The sequence below is a fragment of the Balaenoptera physalus genome, assembly GCF_965194825.1.
Source record: "Balaenoptera physalus genome assembly, chromosome: 14".
NCBI classification, from domain to species: domain Eukaryota; kingdom Metazoa; phylum Chordata; class Mammalia; order Artiodactyla; family Balaenopteridae; genus Balaenoptera; species Balaenoptera physalus.
This window is the reverse complement of record NC_138893.1, coordinates 64,269,284-64,281,689: the sequence shown is the minus strand read 5'-3', so window position 1 is coordinate 64,281,689 and position 12,406 is coordinate 64,269,284. Positions and strand designations below refer to the sequence as shown.

At 34.7% G+C, this 12,406-nt stretch overlaps 1 long non-coding RNA gene and 1 pseudogene across 2 annotated transcripts in view; both read right to left on the bottom strand.

Moving 5' to 3' along the window:
* LOC309642428 overlaps nucleotides 1-12,406 on the bottom strand; it is a 577,545-nt gene that overhangs the window by 389,634 nt on the left and 175,505 nt on the right. The gene's annotated exons all lie outside the window — the stretch shown is intronic.
* The window catches only part of LOC309642893 (polypeptide N-acetylgalactosaminyltransferase 1 pseudogene), a 55,607-nt pseudogene continuing 46,723 nt past the window's right edge, over nucleotides 3,523-12,406 (bottom strand). Inside the window, exon 3 of the transcript in view lies at nucleotides 3,523-4,777. The product of the transcript in view is annotated as a polypeptide N-acetylgalactosaminyltransferase 1 pseudogene (transcript). The remainder of the gene's footprint in view (nucleotides 4,778-12,406) is intronic.

The following is a 12,406-nucleotide window of genomic DNA, read 5'->3' as shown; positions in this document are numbered from 1 at the left end:
TTTGCCAATTGGTGCAAAAAGCTATATACTAATTGAATGAATTCTAATGAATCTAACCAAATGGATCCTATAGCAGACACCAAATGAAATGCCTACACTAGAATCTAACCAAAGTCCTCTTCTCCCATGTAGTGACAAATTTGGAGAATGCAGACTTAAAATCGCTGAAATGATAGTTAAATACAGACTGGTGTACCATGGTAGACATGCTTTAAAAGTCTGACCCAGGAGGACGCAGTCAGATGTTTTGCAATGACTTTGTCTCTAAAATACATAATCAAAATCACTTCTCAGCAAATGTTTTCCTAACACTGGATGTCCCAGAAATTGTTCACAACAAGTCACTGAAAATGCCTTTAAGGTACCACAAAGAGCTGGTGAAGAGAAACAAACCTGGAAGCCCAATGTAATACATACACTTTCAGATAACCCAGTCATTCAAATATTTTTATTTTATTTTTGTTGTTGTTGTTTTAAATAAGGTCTTGCTGAGAACGTACTCTGTGCAGAAGACTCTAGTTGATTATTCTCAAATAAGCTAAAGCTAGAGTTTTCTTGGCAATATTTCTATTGATCTTGTTCAATTTTTCCATGTATTCTGAATCTCTATGAAAATGACAATCTTAGCTCAGAATTTAACTTTCCAAATGGTTGCTCTAATTAAGTGAAGTCCTTTGATCTAGCAATTCCCTATTACTGAATAACAAATGATGTGCACTGACATTAATATAGAAGAATATTCATCATGATCTTTTCTTTAATTATGAAAAACTAGAAGTTAAATAATAATCAGTAGCTGTTAAATAAATTATACTTTCCAGATAATAAAATCATAAAATCATATTTTTTATATAACATGGGAAATGCTCTTGATATAGTAAATGAATACAAAGCAGAATGGATTGCTGTACGAATCAGTTTTATAGTAAGCAAAATATATGTAGGGGTAATAAATTTATGAACATAAACTATATATGGAAATATATAATATGTAAAATATGTAGCTGAGTGGCATACATTTGCATAACAAGATAAAAGTAAACATACAATAATGTTACTAGACTGATTTTTTCTAAGCTGTGCAATTAGGAGTGATTTTAGACTTTTTTGTACTTTTATTTTCTAGTTTTTAAATATTGATACATATTAATTTTAGAATTGTAAAAAATAAGGGAATTTAGATGCCATCTTTTGCAGTCAACCCATTTTATAGGAGATGGAAATTAAGGCCCGAAGTCCCACAGGCAATTACTGACATAGCCAGTACTTGAAATGAATTCTACTGACACCAGTGTTCTGTGGGTTTTTTACAGTCCAAAACCAAGCTGTAAAACCCAAAGTTAAGATGCCTGACTTTGTGATCCTCTTCCGCATCCATTTACAATTTGACTTTATTCCTGAAATAGTAACAAACATTGCTCAATGCTGCATCTAGCAGCTGCTTTTCAGAGGATGGAATAAAAACCATAACTCACATTTCAAGAGTCCACCAGTCATCAGACATTAACATCTCCTAGAACTGTTGCAAACTTAAATCAAACACAGTCACCTGAAAGGAAAAGCTCTCTGGAGACCTTCCTCTAGCTTTAAGATCCATATTTCACAATCATTTGAGGCACTTTGTTAAAGTAGGTGTAAAATAGTTTAAAATTCACTTGCTGTTTTCAATGTATTATTTACACAAAATAATGTGTTTTGGGAAAAAAGTGAAACATAAATATGAATAATTTAGTATACTTATCTTTGCTAAAAGTTTTTAAATATTTTTTCCCATTTTAACCATTTTTTAAGAATATTTATTTTGGCCGTACCGCACGGCATGCGGGATCTCAGTTCCCTGACAAGGGATGGAACCCGTGCCCACTGCAGTGGAAGTTTGCAGTCCTAACCACTGGACCTCCAGGGAATTCCCGCATTATTTATTTACTTGTTTCTTTGTTTGTTTATTTATTAACATTTTCAGTCAAATTTTATTAAAAAAAAACAAAACAGCAGATTAACATTACAATTCAAGAACCTAATCTAAATATGCACTTGACAATGAAGCACATCTAAGTATGGAGTGAAAAAAGTTTTCCAAAAAACCATCAAACGTGTCATCTCCAAATACCCAAATAATAAATCACTTCTGCAGGCCTTTTGTTGAGTGGGATCATAAACAAAGAACAGAAGATTTATTGCTGTGAAAACAAATCTGTAGTACAGTAGTATGAATCCTGGGTATTAAGCATAATCAGGTGAATCAAGTTAGGAAGTTGAAAATCTAATAAGAAATTTGTGTGTGTGTGAGAAAGTCTGTAAGCCAGTTGACCCAAGAGCAACTGAGGTATCAAACTCGTTCTGTGAGACCAGACATTATTTTAAATCTCCATTTTTTGAAGGCGATTAAAAATTACAATTCCAACAGCCCACAAACCAAATAAAAAAAAATGTAGAAAGCAATTAAAACTATGTTCAAAGAGCCACTTTTTCATCTTGATTTCAGCACCCCAAAGAAAAAAAAAAGCATCCATGACTATCACAGATGAAAACAGAATGAATGCCATTGAAATCAGTTATTTTTCCCCACTGAGGTATAAAATCTATATAGAAATTTGATACTATACTATAACAAATGGTACTTCTCATAGTTCTGTTTTAATTTCCTTTAAATCCTGTTTAATATATATTTTTTTAATTGTTGTAAAAATGTTTTCATGATTCTGAATCTGGTTCCAGTTCTTTTTCATTTATTTTTATATCAATATTTAATATACATCCATTTACAATGGTGGTGTCAGTTTATCTCTTGTAAAATTAAAATGCAGTGTGTGTGTGTGTGTGTGTGTGTGTGTGTGTGAAAAAAAAACTTCAAAAAAAATATTTAATATACTGGCTACCAGTTCTAATCAGAAAAAAAATCTTGGACATCTCTTCATTATTACAGCACATTCAGCAGAAATTACTGACGTGCAAGCAAACCATAAAAGGTGCAGCTCTCTGGAAAGCACATTTCGTAGATTGTTTCAGTCTGAATATTCTTTACAATGATTCTTGATGAAAGACTCTTTCAATCTTGTAAACATCAGTGTGCACAGTCTCGCTACTACGTAGTTTCAAGTCCTTGGACAGGAAGGCCGGTTCACAGCTAGTGAAACTGAGAGCAGTCTAAGTTTTAATGGCTGATAAACCTTATATCATGCAGGAGGAAAGCACTTTTCCTTTTTTGCTGCTTAAGAATGTGGCAGAGGGCTTCCCTGGTGGTGCAGTGGTTGGGAGTCTGCCTGCCAGTGCAGGGGACACGGGTTTGAGCCCTGGTCTGGGAAGATCCCACATGCCGCGGAGCAACTAGGCCCGTGAGCCACAACTACTGAGCCTGCGCGTCTGGAGCCTGTGCTCCGCAACAAGAGAGGCCGCGACACTGAGAGACCCGCGCACCGCGATGAAGAGTGGCCCCCGCACGCTGCAGCTGGAGGAAGCCCTCGCACAGAAACGAAGACCCAATGCAGCCAAAAATAAAATAATTAATTAATTAATTTAAAAAAAAGAAAAAAAAATTTTGGGCTTCCCTGGTGGTGCAGTGGTTGAGAATCTGCCTGCCAATGCAGGGGACACGGGTTCGAGCCCTGGTCTGGGAAGATCCCGCATGCCACAGAGCGACTGGGCCCGTGAGCCACAACTGCTGAGCCTGCGCGTCTGGAGCCTGTGCTCCGCAACGAGAGGGGCCGCGATGGTGAGAGGCCCGCGCACCGCGATGAAGAGTGGCCCCCGCTTGCCACAACTAGAGAAAGCCCTTGCACAGAAACGAAGACCCAACATAGCCAAAAATAAATAAATAAATAAATAAAAAATAAAGGAATTCCTTTAAAAAAAAAAAAAAGAATGTGGCAGAAATGTATGCTGAGGTAGCCCAGTCAATCCTTATTTTTTTCTTGTTTCGTAAATTTGGTCTCAGAATATTTCTGGGAGGGTGACATTTCGAAGAAGCCACTGCTGGGACCGGCTTCCATTGCAGTCTCTAATGCTGGGCACCTGGCTGTCCTCTTCTGTGACTTTATCCAGGCACTGATTATTGTTCACATGCTACAGGGTTAATTTCACCAGGTCATACTCCCAAAGTTGGTTGACTTTTAGGTGGTAGCATTTGAGCATTGTGACTGGGCCATTAAGTTTGGAGACACCCGAGCAAAGGTCATCTGTTCTAATTTCTTTGTTGGCAGTGTAAGAGAAAACCTGATTACCTCCCATACCGTGACAGTTAAAAATTCCAACTTTTTCATTCTCTCTTCTAGCCATGTTATCTAGACACTGATTTGTTTCCACATTTCGTATCTCTCCCAAAGAGAAACAGTGATGTGGAATCTGAGAATCAGGATAAATATTCTCTAGGTACCAAGAGAAAGGTCTGCATTGGAGTTTGTGTCTTAGACCAAGTCTTGATGACATATCTCCATAATCTACTGGAGAAATTATATAGAAGAAATTCTTGAACTCATCCATCCACACTTCTGCAAGCCCTCTGTTTATTTTTATTGATAATCTGCCCTGTGCCTCCTGGAAACGTGTAGGGTGTTGCTTTCCAAAACACATTTCCAACATGTGAGCAAGTAACAATCTCCAAAGTTCCTCCACACTGCCAAATCCTAAAGGAAATTTCTAGGTTTCCTCCTCCCCAAATATCCATTCCAGCATCATATATTCCAATTTCCTGAAAGTAATCTCTGTCTTCAGCTAGGATTATAGATTCTAGAGCTGGAGGCCCCACAAGACACCACAAGACACACCCTGTTCTCCATCTCTAGTTTAAGGCAAGTTATATACTACTATAACATTTTGCAGATGATATAAGAGAAGTCTGTAACGATCAAGTGAATCACTTAATTATCAATAAGTGGAGAGAAGGAAACCAGAACCCATATCTCCTGCCTTCTCCCAATTTATGATTTATACCACTATATGCTGTTTAATATTTTTAAAAATCGACAACTTCAAACTCCAGAGAAGTAGAGTATTGGTAACAAAGGATGAATTTAAGCAGGATAGAGAGAACACGTAAATGAAATCCAAACAAAATTCAGATTCCACTTATTCCCTAAAACTGCTATTATAATTATATAATATGTATTATAATTGTTTTAAAAAGCATGTTCTAGTCAAGATAGTCTAAATATTTAACATTTAATATTTAACATTGTAGAGGTGGGGCAAATTGCGATGTGGGTGGAAAAAGCCAGGAGCTGGTAGGGCATGAGTTCAGTATACTAAAGTGTTCTTAAGGTTTCCAACTGTATCCAGGCTTGTGGAGGGAATCTAACTGAGATGTGGATAAGAAAGCAGTAAAAAACTATACTTGTATAAATATAGGAATCTAAAAAGTGACTCATTTGGTCATAATCCTGATGCCAGGAACCGGGAGAAAACAGGTGAGAAAGGTAAAAGCTAACTGTAATGACAAAGTTTGACCGTGAATAAAATTATTAATTTTTTTAGTAGCTGCTACAATTATCAATTCTAAATAAAAATGAGAGGGATGTATTTTCTAATGGGGAAATCATATTAATTGAAACGATGGACATATCATTTATACCTACTATAACCTATGAAGACGTGTATTTCCTCCAATATTGGCTGACTGTATACTATATACCACCTATGTGCCAGTCAAAGAATACAAAGAGGTAAGCAAGACAGATACAGCCTCTATGCTTAGGGAACTTAAATTTTAAAGAGGGAGAGAAACTAAACTAATACTCATACAAGTGAGTAGTAACAAAAAGCAAGTACTCTGAAGGAAACAAACTGCTTACTATGGGAGAGTACAAGAGGAAAACCAAGTTTAGATTTATACATAAGAGTAGGCACCTAAAATTGGGAAGAAATTAGCTTGTAAAGTGTGTGTGTGGGTGTGTGCATGAGTGAGCAGTAGGGTGGGTTGGAACACTTTGGGCAGAGAAGACAACATTGTGTGAGGTTACCTAGCTCAAGGACTTTGAACCTTGTCTGCTAGGTGAATGTAGCTAGGATTCCTTGTATTCTAAGGCTAAAATGATAGGCAGAGACCAGATTATGCAAGAACTTGTGGACCATATATGAATTCTTTAATGTTATTCCAATTAAATAGAAATTTATTGAAATATTTTTAAAGGATGGTTTGTCTAATTCACAGTATAGCTAATTATAGTAGTGAACACACAGACTTAGAGAAGAATCAAATTCCTTGGTGGGTAAGCGAATCAGTAAGAAGTTTGTAAAACACTCAGCCACTTCCAACTTCACTTAAGAAGGGAAACGGCCCAAACCTGAGACATATGTTGCTATCAGCCATGGAAATGTGCCCCAGGAAACTTTGACTCCCCAGTAGTATTAGAATTGCAGTGTTGTCCTGCTCAACCTATCCTTTGCCCCGTGGAGATTTTTTTTTTTGCAGGAAAAAACTCACTGTTAATAAAAACACACTGTTAATAAACATTCTACGTGATCATCATTTTCAAAAAGCCTTTAATTACAACCATCATTCACCAGAGCCTGCTTGCTAGTCCTCTCCATCCCTACTTTATATCCTCCATTCTACAGCCCCTTCCTTGAGTTTCAAAATTTGTAATTTTTTTTTCCAGAAACAATGAAAATCCTAGCACATATAGAATAACTTCAAAGATCTTTCAAACAAGATAGGAAGGATTCCTGGAAAAAGCATGGTATTTGGAGGTTCCCACACCTATCTCTTGTGACAGCTGAATTTGACAGTTGAAAAAAAATTACTCAGTCATTCGCTTCCCTGAATAATAAAATACAAAATAACTTCTAACTTACTCAGGGTATACAACAAGAAAACTATTGGTTTGCTTTATTAGACTAGAACATTATAAAATATACTAAGTTTAGAGGTATAAATAGAAGGGTGGATAATCCAAATTTGTATGGTGATTAAGAAACTACTTTTGAGTCAGATTTTTAGCTATGTGAGGGATGACCACTTGTTTTGATTCACCCAAGAAATTCTCAGTTTATGCCTGAGGTCTTGGCGTAATTATTAATAAAGGCTTTATTCTCAAAAGTTTCCCAGTTTGCACTATAAATTACACACTTGCCGTGATAGTGAATGGTGACTGCTATGAGCATATGAGCACTTGGATAATAATAATAATAATAAAGACACTAACTATAACTATTACTACTAACTAATAATTCCTAGTTGTCAAAGTTTTCATTTATAAAACGATGAAAATAATTCTTACCTCATAGTATGTTTATTATGGGTGTTAAATGAGATCTATTTTGTGTTTGGCCATTTTATACCAAAAAAAAATAGAAGTTTTTTAGAAAAAGAATAAGTTTAAAAAGGTTCTCTTTCCATATATTAGAGCCAGATATACTCCTCCTTGGAAAGGTCAGTCTTTAGTTTACCCTTCTTATATGGGCTTCCCTATATAAGGAGAGGTCAGCTCTTCTTACTCTGGTGGAAGTACGGTATTCCTTCTGCCTCAGGCCTCTTTCCCTCAGTTTTAAGGAAAGGGACTGCCATTCATAGATGTGACTGAGACATGGGAAAGAGAGAGGACTGTTGAACAATTACCTGGACATTTCCCCAGGAGTTCTAGTCCCTTTGTTCTCTTTTCTAAAAGTATTAAGTGCTATACTTAGCCTTAAGAAGCATGTCTAAAAAGGGCCAGAGAGAAATTTTCTTCCTTCAAAAGCTTCCAAAAGTTCATTTTAGTTCCTGATGGATTTTGAACTAAGAGTAGCAATAGGATCCTCAATTAAAAGTTCAAACATAAGCCAGAAAATAGTATTTCCTTTAAACCATAAGCACTTAAGGCTATTTCCACCAAGTCTGTTTTGTAGAAATTTGGTCAATTGGTGAATTTAATCATAATTGGTCAATTTCATATAAAATATTCATTTTAAAAATAAGTGTTAATTCTCTACTCCATGAAAAGCACTTTATTTAATACTAAGGGGTAAAGAAAGCTCAAGTCATAGTTCTGACTCTAAATCTTAAGTTCAAATAGGGTAGAGAAAGATTGGTGAAAATCACTGTGACATAAAATAGATGAAATGAATGCCACAGGAATCATGAAGATAAAATTTAGTTCAGTTCAAGGAAAGGAGTGATAACTTCCAGCTGGAGTATTTCATTAAGGAGATGGCATTTAAGCTGTACTTAAAATTTTTTACATGTGATTATGGAGAAGAAAGGCATCACAGTTGGAGGGTACTTATAAACCAAATCACAGAGTTGAGAAATTGAAGAGAACTTATTGGGAGAATGTAAGAAACTCAGTTTCACTTAGAACTTGAAGTAAGTATGCGAAAAGGAGAGCAGGGTATAAGGCCGGATCTACTTCTGTTCTGGAGTCAGTTGGTAAGGTAAGTTTTCAGGAGGTGAGAAGAATTCATTTGAGGGTTTTGTTTTTGTTTTTACTACGGCCGATGCTATTTAAGTTACTATAAAAAGGTAAATATGGCAAGTATCCAGAATGGCTTGGGCATCTGAGTCATTAAAAAGTGAGTAAGCTTTTTTTTACTATCCATGTGAGAGATAAAGAGAATCTGAAATAGGAAAATGTTAGTGGAATGGTGAGAAGAGTAGTGATTTTTTGTAATATCAGAAAGATAGGATTAAAAAAGGAAATGAAAGAAATTCAAAGATGATTTCAGTGGTTCAAACCTCAATTATTGGAATGATCTAATCTGAAAGAAGGCAGTCAGGACAATGAGCAGAGGTAAGTTTTGTTCAGAGAGCTGGGAGGTGTGTTCAGTATTATCCATGCTGAGTTTGAGACGCTTATTGCACAAGGAAATCCAGGAAAATGTTCTCCAGGCTATTGTATTTCTATTTTCTCCCCTTTTTTTTTTATTATCTAGAAACTTCCAAATGATATTAAAAAGCAAAGATGACAGTAAGATACTTGCGTTTTTAAAAAATTATTTTTTAGAGCAATGGTTTATAAGTCATTATTTCAAAAATGCTTGCTGTTGTTTTTTTGTAGTGGGTTGCCATATTTTAGTAATTTTCCTTTTAGACTTAACTACATTTGGAAATATATATGCGTGGGGCTAGAGTTCTCAGGCAAAGTCTTGATGGGGATATGAGTGTTATCACATGAAAGAGGGAGTGCTGAACTTATGAGACTAAATGAGGCATAATGTGATCCCTCTTGGGGGTATTGTAGAGAGAGAAGAAAAGAAGATCAAGGAGAGATACTTAGTGCATTTATAAAGTGGGAGAATGAAAGTAAGACAGAGATGTAATAAGAGAATTAAAAAAAAAAAGAGAGAAGAACAGATCTGCAAATTTTGGAAGTAGAGAGCATCATGAAAAACACCACATTTATTTGCATACATTTGTTACATGAAAATGGGAATAATTTTAGTTTTTTTTATACTTTATCAATATATTTTTGTTAATCAATGTTTTCTGTAATATGACTTGTAAAGAGTGAATATATATAAAAATAAATTTAAATCATCTAAAATTTTTTGAAGTAGATTTTTGGAATCTCTTACATATAAATTCTCTTACATATACATTTTTACTATATATATATTACATTTTGAATATTTCATTATTTCTTGCCAAATGATCACTTATGACTTAAAACAGTCTCTTCAGTTGTTCGTAGATATGTACATGTGGAGATATACTTGTCTTTTTTCTCCAATATTTATATTTTATTTTCATTATATTATCTAAAATCTCTAAACAATGATATATATCAATGGTAATAGTCAGATACTTGCCTTGTTTTTCCTTTTAATGGTTTTTTAGTCATCATTTGCTGCAAAGGTTGCTCTTGGCCTTTTTATAGTTGTCACTATATTTTAGTAATTTTTTTCTACACTTATTTTGTTCAGTCATTTTATTTGGGATGATTTCTATTTTTTAATCACTCAAATATATGTTGATATTGTATTATATTGTATTTGTTTTATTACTTCATATTAATTGTAATAATATTTTTTATGAATTTTGGCATGTCTTCCCCATATACACACTTCATGTTACACCATGATAGTTTCCCCTGTTCAGGAAATAACATGAATATTCTATATTTACTGCTATAAGAATATGATGAAAGAACCAAACATCGATGAAAGAACCAAACATAGAAATCAATAAAGTCAACACTTTGCTCCTATATTTCAAAAGTCTAAGCTTTGAAAGACCCAGGACATAAGAAATAAATTAAAAAAAAAAAAAAAAAAAAAAGATGAAGAGACAAGCTATCTCATTCCATGGCTAAATTTGACTCTCTGGAGTAAAGGAAGTAAAAGATTTGCAGGGAAACATTGAATTATGTCCTTGGGAAAGAGGTCTGTACCCTGACTTATCCCTATGCACTGAGTCAATCAATATGTGTGTGGGAGGGTAGAGGAGACTAGAGGACTGCGAGTATAGTGGAAAGCCCATAGGGATTTTAGTTCTACCACAGCAAAGGGAAAGTTGCCTTATTTCTCAGAAAGTCTCTGAATACATATCTGATTACCCATCTTTTATTTTGCAAAGGGTTTTATAAACAAAAGCAATAAATAATAGTTTAAAACATAAAAACTCTTTGCATATGAAAGAGGAGAAAAATTATATTATGAATATACAAAAGATGTCTAGAAATTGAAGAGGCAAAGAAAAATAATCAACTTTTAATAGGACAAAGGATCTACATAGGCAACTGACAGAAGGTGAAGTGAAAATGGACAATAAATATATGAAAACATGTACAATCTTGCTAGAAGTGAAAACAATATAAATTAATCAACATGAAATAATTTTTTTGCCTAAAGAATCAATACAAATTAAAATATATATATATATATATTTTTTAAAACACAAAGAGTTTTACTCCTGGCAAAATTGGATACTAGACACTCCAAGGACTTTCCCATGAGGAAAACAAATTCTGGATAAAAGTAATTTTTAGGCCTTGTTGGTTTCACAGTAGTCTCTGAGAGCCCTTGCTTCCCCTGACCTAAAGCGAGCAGAAAATAAGGCAGGGAGAATAAGGAACTGTCAAGCTAGAAATGCAGCATTGGCCTAAAGATAAACACACATATTAATGTTACAATCAGAATATTGAACCTCATGCCAGCTACAAATGAGAGAATATACAGAGATTTTGATATAGAATCAGAATCCCCAAAGAGGATTGATTTAATCCCAGATATCTTGAAAACCCATATCCCCCTAAAGCAAATATAAATTTTCTGTGAAAGAAAGCATCCTCATATTAGGCTTCTGGAATTCCACAGATATAAATTAACCAAATATGCAGTTACAATGAAGTTCATGAAAAATAACAGGGAAAAAAAGTACCATGAGTGTCAGCAGATTAAAACAGAGTGAGATCATCACAAATTTAACAAATACTTAAAGAGTATAAAATATTTATAATAAATAAAAGATGGAATAATCACCAAGAAATAAAAGACTATCATAAAAATAGGTATATGTGAAAATGATGAACATCTAAAAATAAAATGTCTGAAATACAACAAATCTTAGTGAATATGTTCACCATTACATCAAACACCATGGGAGACAGAATTATATACGTCAATAAGATATGAAAAACTTAATAAAAGGAAGACTGAGCGATGTAAATTAGACAAGAGGCTATGAGATAAAAAGGATAGAATGAGAAAATGGTACCATACTAAAAGGCTGCCATGATAGCTCTTAGAAGTTTGGAAAAAGCCATGACCCATACTAAATAAAGTACTGATACTAGAGATGCTATGGCAGACAATGGAAGGAGGGAATAAAAATAAATTCACAAATAAGGACATGCTAGAATAGATATGTCTAATATGGATGGAAATCATTCACAGGAAGGCTCACCTAACACTTTGTTTACCAAGCAACAAGGAACGTACTGGTGAGAAAGATGACTTCATCACTAACAAGCTTAATGGTGCCTATCCTCCCCAGGTCAGGACTAAGACTAGGAATTGGCATCACTAAAGTTGGCTCCCTGATAAACTAAAAAGATGATAAATTCAAGAAATAACAGAGGCCCGCTGGCAACATTTAACCATTAGAAGAAAGTCTGATATTATCACAATGAGGTTACAAGATTAGAGTAGGAGTCAGGAACACCGGACCCACAAAGAGCTTTAGAGATGGTTACTAGAACATGGTATATCTAAGGACAAGACTGACGTCTAACCAACAAGGGTGTTTTCAATTTATACAACCCAAAATAATGAAGATTACATTTATGATCAGGTGGTTGAGGGAAGCCAGTCCAATAAACAGTCACAAGATCTTGCCGTTTGGTTCTTTGATCTGTGGGATAAGAGATATAACAGTGGGGGAAGGCAAGTGTCTTTTCTGTAGCCAAGACAGAAAAAAACAAAAAATCCTATCCTGAAAAGAACTGCAGACTTTACCATTACACTTAAAAACCTAAAGGATGCGGGGATAGTGAGC